Source organism: Neolamprologus brichardi, chromosome 6, assembly GCF_056152115.1.
Source record: "Neolamprologus brichardi isolate AB-2024 chromosome 6, ASM5615211v1, whole genome shotgun sequence".
Classification (NCBI taxonomy): Eukaryota; Metazoa; Chordata; class Actinopteri; order Cichliformes; family Cichlidae; genus Neolamprologus; species Neolamprologus brichardi.
Window position 1 is genome coordinate 4527942 of NC_142109.1, and position 12534 is coordinate 4540475.

At 42.9% G+C, this 12534-nt stretch overlaps 1 long non-coding RNA gene across 1 annotated transcript in view; it reads left to right on the plus strand.

Annotated features, from left to right (window-relative positions):
* Positions 1-2391: 2391 nt before the first annotated feature.
* The window catches only part of LOC102799068 (uncharacterized), a 277982-nt gene continuing 267839 nt past the window's right edge, over positions 2392-12534 (plus strand). Inside the window, exon 1 of the long non-coding RNA XR_437403.3 lies at positions 2392-2490. This is a non-coding gene — a long non-coding RNA (uncharacterized LOC102799068). The remainder of the gene's footprint in view (positions 2491-12534) is intronic.

Here is a 12534-nt window from a genome sequence, read left to right on the forward strand (position 1 = left end):
GAGAGAAGCTTGAATGGTGAGTGAAACGGTGTATTTTAACCCACGTTATCTTTTTTTCATCCAAAACCAAACCGTGCAGTTTTAGTTAGACTTAATTTAATTATAATTTAATGCCAAATCTAACAAAGTAGCTTTAATCCTCTTTTCAGCTCGCACATACTGGGCTCTACTTGATTCGACTCTACTCGGTTTTTAGTGTTTTCTGTTAGGTGGGATTACCTGCTACCAGGTATATAATGGAATAATGGGAGTAATGTCATGAGAGTGACTCCTTCACAAGAATCAAACCTGTTTTTTTTATGAGGGAAATGGTTACACACATTCTTTGGTTCTGAGACTCCACTCATCGTTGGTGTGTTGTGTTTGTGTGATATACAATTAATTTCACAGGACCTATAGCCTTGCCAGCCCACATTGATTGAGCCGAGCAGCTGCAAGTGAAAAAAGCCATCACTGTTTCAACTTTACTACTAGTTCTCTTCACCCCAGGTGAAAGATAAAGCATAGCATTTCACATTACTGTGGTTTGTAGGCTTTCAAACTTTGGGGACCCTCAGAACTACAGTGTGTTGCATGAAATGAGAACTGAGACAATGCAGTCCCAGGTCCTCCAGGCTGGAGATGGAACTGCCGCAAACAAATCCATTCTGTAACACTCGATCATGCGGCAGAAACTGCCTATACCTACTTAATTACTAATGCAATATCAAATTTGCTGCCTACCCTTAACCAAACAGTGTAAGAAAATGTAGAGAGAAAAACTAAACTAAAATAAAGTGCTTAAAAAAGTGGTTCCAGACACAACACATAGTCTTCTCTGTCTTCTGGTTGGAGACCACATGTGTGATTGACACTAATGGAGTATCACACTGACAAGAAAGAGTTCCTCCCCAAGCGTCAGTACCAGACGAGCAGAGAGTGAGAATGTGTTGATTTAGTCCACGCTGACCCTCATGCATGGAGTAACACATACTTTGTTACTCCATTAAATCAGATTTGATGCTTCACATGTGGTTAAACTCTATTAGGAATGTGCACCATGCGAGCATACACAGCCCAAAAACATAATCAATTTTGTCCATTAATGATGTTTATATAACAGTTTAGTACCTGACAAACTGCAGATTACTCAAATCCGTTTGCAATACAGGGGACCCTGAATTCCCGAGGTTCCCAGTGTAGCTGTGCTTGGGCAATCTCTTACTGGGCTCAAATGACCTCACTCACTCACACAACATAGAAATTCCCCTCACTGTTAATATCGAGCTGGGTGCGATCACACATGCGATGGCAATCAGTCAAGTATCACTCCTACACGCAGGATGAAAACCCACAGGATGAAGGGAGCTCCAGAGAAAAGTGTTACCCTGTGGGGTTTTCAGAAATTTGAGATACAGGAAGGCACATAAAAACTCTAAATCTTCTACACACACACACACACACACACACACATCGAAAGGTACTCACGAGCAAAACAACATGGGAGCAAATCAATACCTCAACAGCTGACTGACAATGACGTCATCGGCACAGTTGGAGCTCCCCCTTTTCTTTCCACGCCTTCCACTTTAGATCCGTGCGCGTGTGCGGGAACCTGCCTCCCTGCCCCTTCACAAGGGCGCGCACTTTGAGGCGCGTTGCTACGTGCCCAGATTGGAAAGCAGTTGCGCGTCCCTGCATGGGGAAGTGGTAAGTTGCGCAAGTAACGGCAGGAGCGGCATCCCGCTTTACCCCACACGTTGTTCGGGACCAAACATTATGTGATTGCTGCCCGTGGAGGTATCAGTGGCCCGTAACCTCCCACCATTCTTAAGATCGACTGATTTGAGTCAGTAATACATGCCGCTGTCACGTGGTTAGACTGAGCCATAAGCAGAACTATGTTATAATATGTTGTCCTTTTTTCAAATGAGTGCTCTCATTGAATCAAAGCTAAGGTGAAACCTGTATGCTGTCTATATAACAAACCTATTTAAAAATGGGGATAAAAATAGCACAATTAACACAAGGGAGGGCAGAAACTAGAGAAAAATCTGAGATGTGTTTCGTCCCGCTGGGAATCTTCCTGATATTGACATCGGGCTTGCTTTGGCATTTTAATTACGCGCAGCCGACATTTCTGAAAGAGAGAGAAAAAAGAAAAAGCCTGCAGAAGATTTTTCTTTGAAATTTTCCTCTCAGTGTATCCAGCAGGTATTGCGTCTGATTGGGAGCGGCTGCTGCCACGATTCAACATCATCCCTCTGTCAACCATCCCCTCTCTCTTCCGTTAGCGCGCCTCCGTCCCTCATCACTCCTCTTGCTCACCCACCTTACTCTCTCTCTCTGGATCTCCCCCCACCCCCCTTCTCTCTCTCTCCCTCTCTCTGCTGGAACGCACGTCCGGGGATAATACTCTCGCTCTCTCCGTCTTTTGCTGCTGCAGAACGGACCGTAAAGCTTCACGCCTTCATCCTCTTCTTCCCTGCCAGACCGGGAACTCCGATCAAGGTAAGACAAGTGAAAACACGATGTGTTCTGTACGAGCTGGGCTCAGCTGTCAGTGTTAGCGGGGAGAAGTGTTGGGGGGCGAGAGTGGATGGGGGGTGGACTTCTGCACTTGTGGGATGCGTTGTGTGCGCGCTGGAGAGACACCGTGCTGCCACGTTGAGGTTGTCGGTGCAATGCTGAGCTTTGCTTATTTGGCGAATATAAACACAGAGATGCTCAGAGGGATATCCCGACAACGTTCTTGGGCAGCGTCCACTCCTCAGACACCTGTGAGTCAGAGACTGAGCAGACCATAAAATTAAATAATAATAATAATAAAAGATTCAAACACGGAGAGGAAAAAAGTGTGGAGAAAATTTGGATGAATTGTTGCGAGCCCGACCTATTGGCTGGCAGTGCCGCCCCGCCTCTGTACCTGTTTTTTTTTTTTACGTGGTGGTGGATAAGACAGCTGTTGAACATACGTGTGTTAGCTCCGGTGCTCAGGTCTGGAGCGGCTTTCTGCGGATCAAGAGATCCCAGGCTGAGCCATTCTGAGCGGGGAGGTAGTGCCGGGGTTGCACTGTGGCAAAAACACAAAGGGGCAACAGTGGCCCTGGGGTGAGCAGCAGCTGTCTTCGAACGTGTGCGCGTGTGTGGTGAGTGGCATCACCAGTGAGTGAGTCGAAAATGATAAGCAGAGATGGTGCACAATGGCAATCGCCATAAAATGACGCGTGCGTATTTTTGCGCGCGAAAACGAGTGCCTTTGACCGAATTTCCACATCAAATGGGCTGTTTCCACGGGGTTTCCATTAGTCGGGGAATGGGGGGAAATAGAAGGGAGACTATTTGGTATCTTTCAGTCCTGCAACACAAACAGACCTCATTCAGCAGCACTGCGCGCGTTTGGAGACGCTGAGAGAATGGCGAAAAGAAAGAGAGAAGAGACACGAGAGGGGGAGAAGGAAGACGATAAAGCGGAGGGGAGGGGGGGGGGGGGTGAAAGAAAGATAGATAGAGATAGAGAGAGAGATGAGATGGCGCACTACAACAGCGCTTTCTAGCAGTGTTTTGATTTATCGCCTCTCCAATGCGCACTGACGCACAAAGCTCCGGGTTCCCCCTGTTGGTATTCGTTGTCATCTCGACTGATCAGGATTATGTTAGAGTCGCAGTCGTTGACCTATCTGGCCTCCAGGAACACACCCTCATCCACCTCTCCTCTCCTCTTCTCCCGTGATTTTGCCGGATAGCCACATATCCCAAGCGCACGCGTTTAGACTCGACGGATGATTGTCGCCGTGAAAACAATCATGCGTGATGCGATGTGACAAGCGAACTAGTGGCATGTTTTGACTGAGGCACTGAAATTTCCTCTTTAACGTCCCGTGCCTGTGCAAGTGGGATTTATTCGTTTATGCATCTCATTGTGATGATGATGCGTGCGTGACTCATTTGGCCATGAAGCGATGGGATAGTGGAGGGCAGAGCACAGCCGCAGGATACCGAAAAGAGCGCCCAGCTTAAGCGAACTTGTAGGAAATAAAAACATCTGCCCGTTTTTCTTTTAGCAACATTCTTTGCATTATCCTGTACATCAACTCTTCCTCTTGTGTGACAACGTCACCACCATCTTCACTCCTCCGCTTACTCTTTTCTCATTTTTTATTCGTTGTCACTGCCACTAACATTATCAGCAACATCATCCACGTTTTTCATCTCGGCTGTCAAAAGTTTCTTTATTATTTCTCATTGTTTATCAGCTTTTGCCCTCATGTTGATATTACCATCCATGAACACGTTATCTTCATAATTCTACCAGTAACCCCCCCTCACCACCACCAACAATATCATCATCATCATCATCATCACCTGACTGAACTGAACTGACTGGACTGAACTACATTATAAAAAGATTCCACATCCCTCCTCTCCTTTCCTCTCCTCTCCTCTTGAAACCTCACACACTACCAGCAAGTAGATGTCTATTAATGCCCACAGGCCTGATGTCATTCATAAATCTTCTGTCGGGGCAGAGTATGGCACTACACAGAAACTCAAAGATGCAACAGTATTTTACTAAGTTTGTAGGTTTTACTTTGTGGTTGGCTTGTACTTCAATAGGTCGAACTTTAAAACCGCTTGCCTGGTATTACGCCGGCGCTCCTTCTGGTGACAAAACCCCTCTGACCTGTCAGGAAACAGATATGGGATTGTGGGAGTGTCCTTTGGTGTCTGGCAGCAAATCCTTTGTGTGCTGTGGGCTGCGACACCCAAAGGATTTGCCCTCAGTGGATTAGGCTTGGTCTGGTTCATATGGGTGTTCAATCAAACTGACATTAGAATCTGGATCTGTGGACTCTACTATGAAACAAGTTGAACTTGCTAGGATCTCTTTTCCTTCTCAGTTGTTACTTGCCCTAAAGTCAGCAATTATGCTAAGCAGTCACATGAAGGTGATTTGATAAGTCAACTCAGGATTTAACAATCTAGTTGTGAGTGTGTTTACATGAAAGGGGTGGTGCTGGCAGGATCGGAGAATTACAAACAGGGACAGGTCTACAGAGGAAGATCAAGTTATGATGTTAGAAAACTATGAAGTGTGAGTGTGTGTAATGAATGTGTGGTTTAAATACAATGGTCGGTAAGACTGGGAAAGAGTTACTATGTTGATAAAATTTAGCCTGTTTGAAGTTTGAAGAAAGGAAGGAAAACCTGCAACTATGCTGGCTGTCTAAGTTAACAGACTTCAGTATGAGCGCTCTGTCATTAAGAAACAAGAGAATCTGACTGGTTACAATAAAGTATTGCATTAATTGAATGTTTATCAATAATTTAACAGAATACTTTGGATTCTTGTAAACCAATTTTTGCTTTATTCTTTCACTTAAACAGGCAGAGAGCAAGCATAAAAACTCTGTATAATTGTACTGTAGACTAAGGCTACGTCCACACGTACACGGGTATTTTTGAAAACGGAGATTTTCCGTTTTTGTTTTAAAAAATAATCCCGTCCACACATAAAGGCAGAAATGAAGGAAAACGCTGCTAGGAACATGCCAAAGCAACAGGTGGTGATATATTCCTAACCGTGTAGAAATGTTGGCCAATCAGAAGTCTAGAAGCCTCGGTGGGAAATAGTAAACAAAGCTGGGACATAGAAGCAGAACCGAGTCGTATGTGTGGAGGGACAGTAACTGTGTGTGTATATGTAAGCATTTAAACACTGCAGAGTACAATTAACAGTAACAGTATTGTAGAAATTCATTTCACCGAAACAATAACGTGGCGCACAGTGTGACGTCAAAAAAGGCGCACACCTTTGACGCTGCGTTTTCTCAGTTTTTCTCGTCCACACGTAAACGCAAAAACTGAGTTTTCAAAAATATCCACCCTGGCAGGAGTTTTAAAAAACTCAGTTTTCAGTGACTGAAAACGCCGTTTACGTGTGGACAAAAGGGGCAAACGCATAGAAAAATCTGCGTTTTCAAAAATACCCGGGTACGTGTGGACGTAGCCTAAGCTTATTTGCAAATTTTATGTAAGGTCCACATGTAATGTGTACTTGAGATGTATAAGGTTTATAGAACAATAAGAGAATTTTAAAATTGTTTTAGCCAACAGGGAAAACAAATCAAGGGTTAAAGTTGTCATCAGGAGAAAACAAAGTTCAGATGCTTTTCAGATACTTTACTAATAGCCACACACTAAGTGCTGAGGATTCTTACAGCACTAGTAATGCTGTTTTATGGAGATGTGATTGATTATTAGATGTGTATTCTAAATCTGCTGACCTCTTATCGTGTACATAACCTGCTTCAGTTACTGTGATGATGAACCCTGGTAAGAATACTATGTAATACTGAAAATCCGGGGTTAAACTTGAAGTTGATGTTTTACACCCAAATCCTGCTTTGTTGTACAGGCCTCTGGTAAAGACCTTGGGCTCACTGTCATGTTCTGAGCTGGTCCTGAGAAGTGTTTGGGGGAATAGCAAGAAGCAGTGTCATGCCTGAGGGAGGTGCTGCCATAAATCTGACAGTTGGCAGAGCTAAGAGCTAAGGATGGGTGGTCCCTGTGAAGGAAACATTAACACAAATTCCACAACCCAAGGAATCCCTGCAGAACTGTCAACATTTTTCACGTCGCGCGCTGGTGCTTTTAATGTTTATAATGATCGATGCTTGCACAGAATTATAAATAAATCACATTTGTCTTTATGTTGTGCAAGTTAAAAACAAAATAAAACAGGAGCTTGAATGAAAAAGCCTGACATCTCCGTTTTAAGAAATAATCCTTGAACCACAAAAATGATACAAAACGATAAACCTGTGCGCGTTATTTTAAGTGTAAGACGTTGACGATGAAAAGAAGAATCTCAGCACGATGTGAGAGGCAAACTCGCACATCGTGTGTGTTGCTTCGCTAAGGTGTGTCTCGACTGGAGCTGCGGTACAATGCTGAAGGGAATATGAGCAGTGGATTGGATTTAGGGTCCCCCAGGGCCACATCCAATTCAAAGACGATGTGAGAAGAGCAGATCAGAGAGACGGGAATTAAAAAAGCAAGCAGTAGATAAGCAGGGTGACAGAGAGGAACAGGGGATGAAAGGAGCGGGGAGGGATGAGAGTGGGAGAAAATGAGGAATAATAAATAAAGTTCAACGCTATCTACAGGTCTCACAAAGCCAAATTCAATTCTAACTAAGGCTTCATTAAATGATGAAAAATTAAACAGGGCTGGTAAAAACCTGCGTGCTAATGAATGAAGCTAACGAGAGTTCTGAGGCTGAAAGTCATTTATTGAAGAGAATGTACTCAGAAACACACACAGTGTAATTCCTGTGCTTTGATGAACAAAAAGAAGAAGAAAACCCGGGGTGAAAAAAAATGTGCAGTTCAGTGCTGTAAGGCTGTTAGCCTATAAAAACACTGTCCAGCCAATACGGACGTCCATGAATAGGTTTAAATCAATCATTTGCTGTTAGGCTCAGAAATGGCATTACTATCTAATTAAAAGATTCATTTTAATATGAATGAATACAATTTAAAGAAATATATTTATAGGTACTTCTTTTTGACTCTGTTAGCAGTTCATCCAACAGTTTCTTGGTATCAAACTGCTGAACATTCACACACTTAGCTAAAAAGACAGAAATCAAAGCCCGGCAATGTGAAATGTTTCTAACTCCTACGTAATCTGATGTTTTTTTCTTCCTTTCTTCCATTTCTGTCCTTACAGATAGCACTCTGTTCTTCCCAGTCCACTTTGTCCCGTTATCAGGAAAAGCAATAAAGTCTTCTGCTGTGTTTGGCTACTGCTGATCTAAGCTGAATTCATTCTGCTGTTTCTATTTAAGTAGCAAACCCCAGTGAGTTATTCATCAGTTATATGACTGGCAGCCAGTGACATAATTAATAAAATCGAATCTAAGCAACAAGAGTTGCCTAAGCTGAATGGAAATTTGATCAAACAGAAAAATTCACCAATCTATTAAAGGGAGCTTCCACCTGCGGTAAACTCAGGACGTCACAAGAACGTTCACCGCTCTAACAAACTGTTCTTCACTTGGTGGACAATGATTGAAAAATAAATACATCAATGAATAAAAGTGCTGTGAAAGAAAAGGCAGACCATGTAAAACATATGGTGATGATTTATACACAGTTTCCTTTCAAAGTTTTTAGATTACGTGAAGACAAAGTAATGCGGCTTGCACGCTGTTTAACCTTAAATGGTCTTTAACCTTCTGTGGTCTCGATCGTCATAGGTGACGACCCTAACTCTAACCCTAGGTAATCATTTATTTGTTTGTTTTTGTATTTAAAAAAAATTAAAGTCAGTTTAGACTTCCTCCAAACTATAGAGTAATGTTTATGATAACTTGTAAAAATAATTAATCAATTGATCACATATCATCAACTCAGCGTATTTAAGCACAAGGTCAAGATGACGTCCGTCAGTTTAAACTGAGCATCAGAATGCATGAGAAAGGTGATTTAAATGACTTTGAATGTGGCATGGTGATCTGCCGGGATCTCCAGGGTTTTTGCTCATTGGAAAATATCCATTGAGCTGCAGTGCTCACAGTCCTGTGCCAGAGGTCAGAGGAGAACGACCAGGCTGCTTCAAAATTAAAGGAATGTCATAGTAACTCAAATTACACATTTGTTAAAACCAAGATATGCAGAAGAGCATCTCTGAATGCTCAACACATTGAACTGTAAAGCAGATGGGCTACAGCAGCAGAAGACCACACTGGCTGCCTCACCTGGCAGCTCAGAACAGGAAATAAAGGCTACAATTCACACTCGCTCACCAAAACTAGACAACAGAAGAAAAACACTGTGGAATGGGAGGTTATTTAATTTCATTTAATAAAACGTTATTATTCTCAAAGAAAAGTCACAATTGTCATCTGCGCACACACACTTTACACTCACTTTATCACTCTCATTCATATTCAGTCTCACGTAAACACATGTGACATTATTCTAGAGCTACAGGAGACTACAGATGCTCCAAGAAAGGCCAAACCCAGTGGTGTTTGCAAAGGAGGGTCTGAGCATCTCTTCCCCTGTGGTACAGTGTGGGAGAAAAGCTTGTTGTGGCTGCAGAATCAAGGCTGCCACAACAAGCCTAAAACCAAAAGCCCGAGTTTTTGCTCACTCTCAGAAAATATCAAGCAGCCCCCCAAATCGAGCTTAGCTGTAATCCCAGCAGATCAGCTGATCACAGTGACAGCTGATGGCTCAGCTGATAACCTTTAAAAATCCAACTGGCAAATCTCTTTTTTAAAGATTTTAAGATGCAAGCTAGTTGCAGGCCACTTTGATACCCACCACAGCCCACTTTTTAATGCTGGTTCTGATTAAATCAGTGTCTGTTCTGTGCTGGGCTTTTGCCACTGCTCTCCTGCTCCTGGCCTTCTATTTACGCACTGACATATGCATCAGTGGAAGTCAGCGAATACAAATTTCAAATGACTGCAAATGGAAACGGCAATCTTCCTTTGATTATAATGGGGGACAGCTAGTTTGCTACTTTAAATTGGTCAAATCTGAACCCGTTCTTCTCTCACTATTATCTAGTGAAAAGTAGTAGAAAACAGTTCCATCTCGAGCTGAGAGTGACTCCATGAAAGCTGAAAATGCTAAGACGCTTGAGCATTTGCTCGATGTGCGCTTGACTGATGAGGTGTTAAGAAGGATTCTCACCAGTCTGTGTGTGCTTGTTGTGACTGACAATCACCTGTCTCACACTACAAGCTGGAAAATGCATTTAATTCCTCTGCACCGACCCTATGAATGTACGGTAAACAGCAACAAAGGCATAAACGACAACACTGAACACTGTGAGTGAAGAAGCGTTTGCGACATGTCTAAATTGTCTTTCAGCTGGTGCAGAGTGGGAACAGCTCTAGCTATACCCTGACTTTAGGTGTTTAGACAGTTAACAAGCAGGTGGAGATGCGAAAAACGATGAGTGAAAAACACTGATGAATTCCAGGAGAATAGCACTCTGCGTCCCAAACGTACCCCAGCGTTTCCCTTTTGCAGTTTTTGTGGCTTCTCTGCTCCTCTCCCTCTGTGTTTATTAAAGCCAGTCTGTGAATCTGTGAACTGACAGGCTTGCCGCATTCGTCCCTGCCTGTAAATGTGTTAGTCTATGTAATCCTGCTCCCTCCCCTCCTCGTTTTTTATTCCCTTCTCCCATTTCCCTCAACACAAATATGAGTGGGGCGAGGAGAAAGAATGAGTGCGGTGGGGGAGACGGATGCATTCAAATGTTAACTCTGCTGTGTGTCTGCAACAATAACCCCGGCAACAGGGAGGACAAATCTTATCGCCACCCGAAATGTTTATTTTCTGCCATTGTGAAAAGCCAGACTGTGGCTGGTGGTGATAAGTTACGGAAGAAAAACACCATTTGGCGGCTTTTTTAGATGAATGCATAAAGGAATAGAGAGTAAGATAGGGGAAGTGAGGAAGAAGGATGGCCTCGGGGCAGGACAAAGGAGTTGCTGCCTTTCAGAATTGTTGTAGCGCGCTTCTGGTATTCAGAACTGCTGCAGCTCTTTCTGGGATATACAATATACAGAATCGTAACAATGACTGATAGCAGCCGCAGAAAAGATCATTCCAGACTGAAAATGATCGAGGTTTAAAGATCACGCCCGGATATGGTAAAGATGTGGGATTTTTGCTTACACTTATGTCCTCAAACTTGAGCGTCCAGAAAGAATTTAGTAATGCGATATATTCCTTCTGTGCTGGAGTGGAGCTGTATAAGGCACATCCCTATTAAAGTCATGTTTATTATGACTTTATGACAGGCCACCAAATTTCATCCCAGCAGATCAGCTGATGACTTATTATAGAATTTTGAAACTCAAGTTTGTGCTACACACCGTTGGAGATGCTGGACAAATCCGATTGGCTACCACTGGGATCGACAGCTCGGTGCCTTGGCTGGAGGCTCTCTGGCAAGCGGAGGGGCCAAGCATCGAACTGCTAACCCCTCAACTAGCAGACAGCCATTGTCATTCAAAATCTCACAGCACACATTTATTAACGTGTTTGCGTAACACGTGAACAATAAATTTCTACTGGCAGCTGAATCCCCTTCACACCTGTGCCTCTGAGATGATTACAGATTACAGACAACACTAAGTACTTGGCATCATAAGAAATAATGGTGTACGCCGAATTAGAAAACAACAATATAGGAAATAGAAATAAACGGCACATAAAACACAGTGTTCAAACGTGCCATTCAATATGTAGTTATACACAGGCAGAAGTTAATAAAGAGGACTGTCTGGATCTGCAGCGGTGTTTCAGCACCTCTAATTATTGAGTAATGGGCAGTTTTATACATAATAATATCAGGCAAGTTCATTTGTCCATGTGCTGCTATGGAGATACTCAACTAATTGGAAAGCGATATGAGCGCCCCCCCCCCCCCAACCATGGTAGCACCTGTACGCCCTGCACAAATCTTTCCTCTCATCTCGTTCATGCCTTCATGCTGCAGATATCAGTAGAGATGTGGTCACGGCGGCAGGGCTATTAGAGGAGTGCACAGATATTGTGTTATTTATTTATTATTCAGGGGCAGGTGGTGATTTAATATGCAACGTTTCAAAGGACTCAACAAGCTGAACAAACACACAAGCTAAAGGTCCAGTGTGGATGTGTTTGGAAAATATACACAACACTTTCAGCAAAGGAGATGAGGGGACCACTCGGCAAGTGACACTTGATGAAGTGGAAATTTAAAACGTGTAATGTCCTAGATAATTTTAGATTCCTTTAATCAGATGTGATTTGTACAGGATGTGTTTTTGAAGTGATCTATTTTATGCTGTGAAATGTTCCTGAAAAAAACAGAAAATAAAAACTTTTTTCAGATGTTATCGCGAACTACACATGCTGTCATAAAACGAGAGGCGGGGCACCCCTTAATTACAATTAGAGAGAGACAGACAACCATTCACTGTCATTTTCACATGCTGCGTATAAAAATGAATGTTTCCTTTACGGCTCCATCATTTTTAGATTTGGGTCAAAAATATTGTGCTGTAGTTGAGACAAATCTTTGGGGAAATGTGCTTGTTTTATCAACTTAAAGCAGGAAAGCAACTTTTGACTGTCCCCCTGTCACAAGGGGGAACCACAGCAGGTAGCTCTGCATAGTTTACTAGAGTTCATTGCCACGTGTCCCTCATGACACAACCCCGATAGGGCTGGAATCAAACCGACAACCTTTCACTGTTGCATGCCTCTTTAGTTCAGCGATCTAAGGACTTTGTTCTCTGTCTTTGGCTCTGAGCTTTGCCGATATTTCACTTAGAGATCACCCCCTGATAATGTGTTTAAAATGATAACTCAAATTAGTTCTTTGAAAATTGGGTTATCTTATGGCAACCCCCCCCCCCCCCAAAACAAACAAACAAACAAACAAACAAACAAACAAACAAACAAACAAACAAACAAAACAAAACAAAACATAAAACCCAACAAAAAAACAGTTTATGCCCCAAAGTGATTTGATTTCACA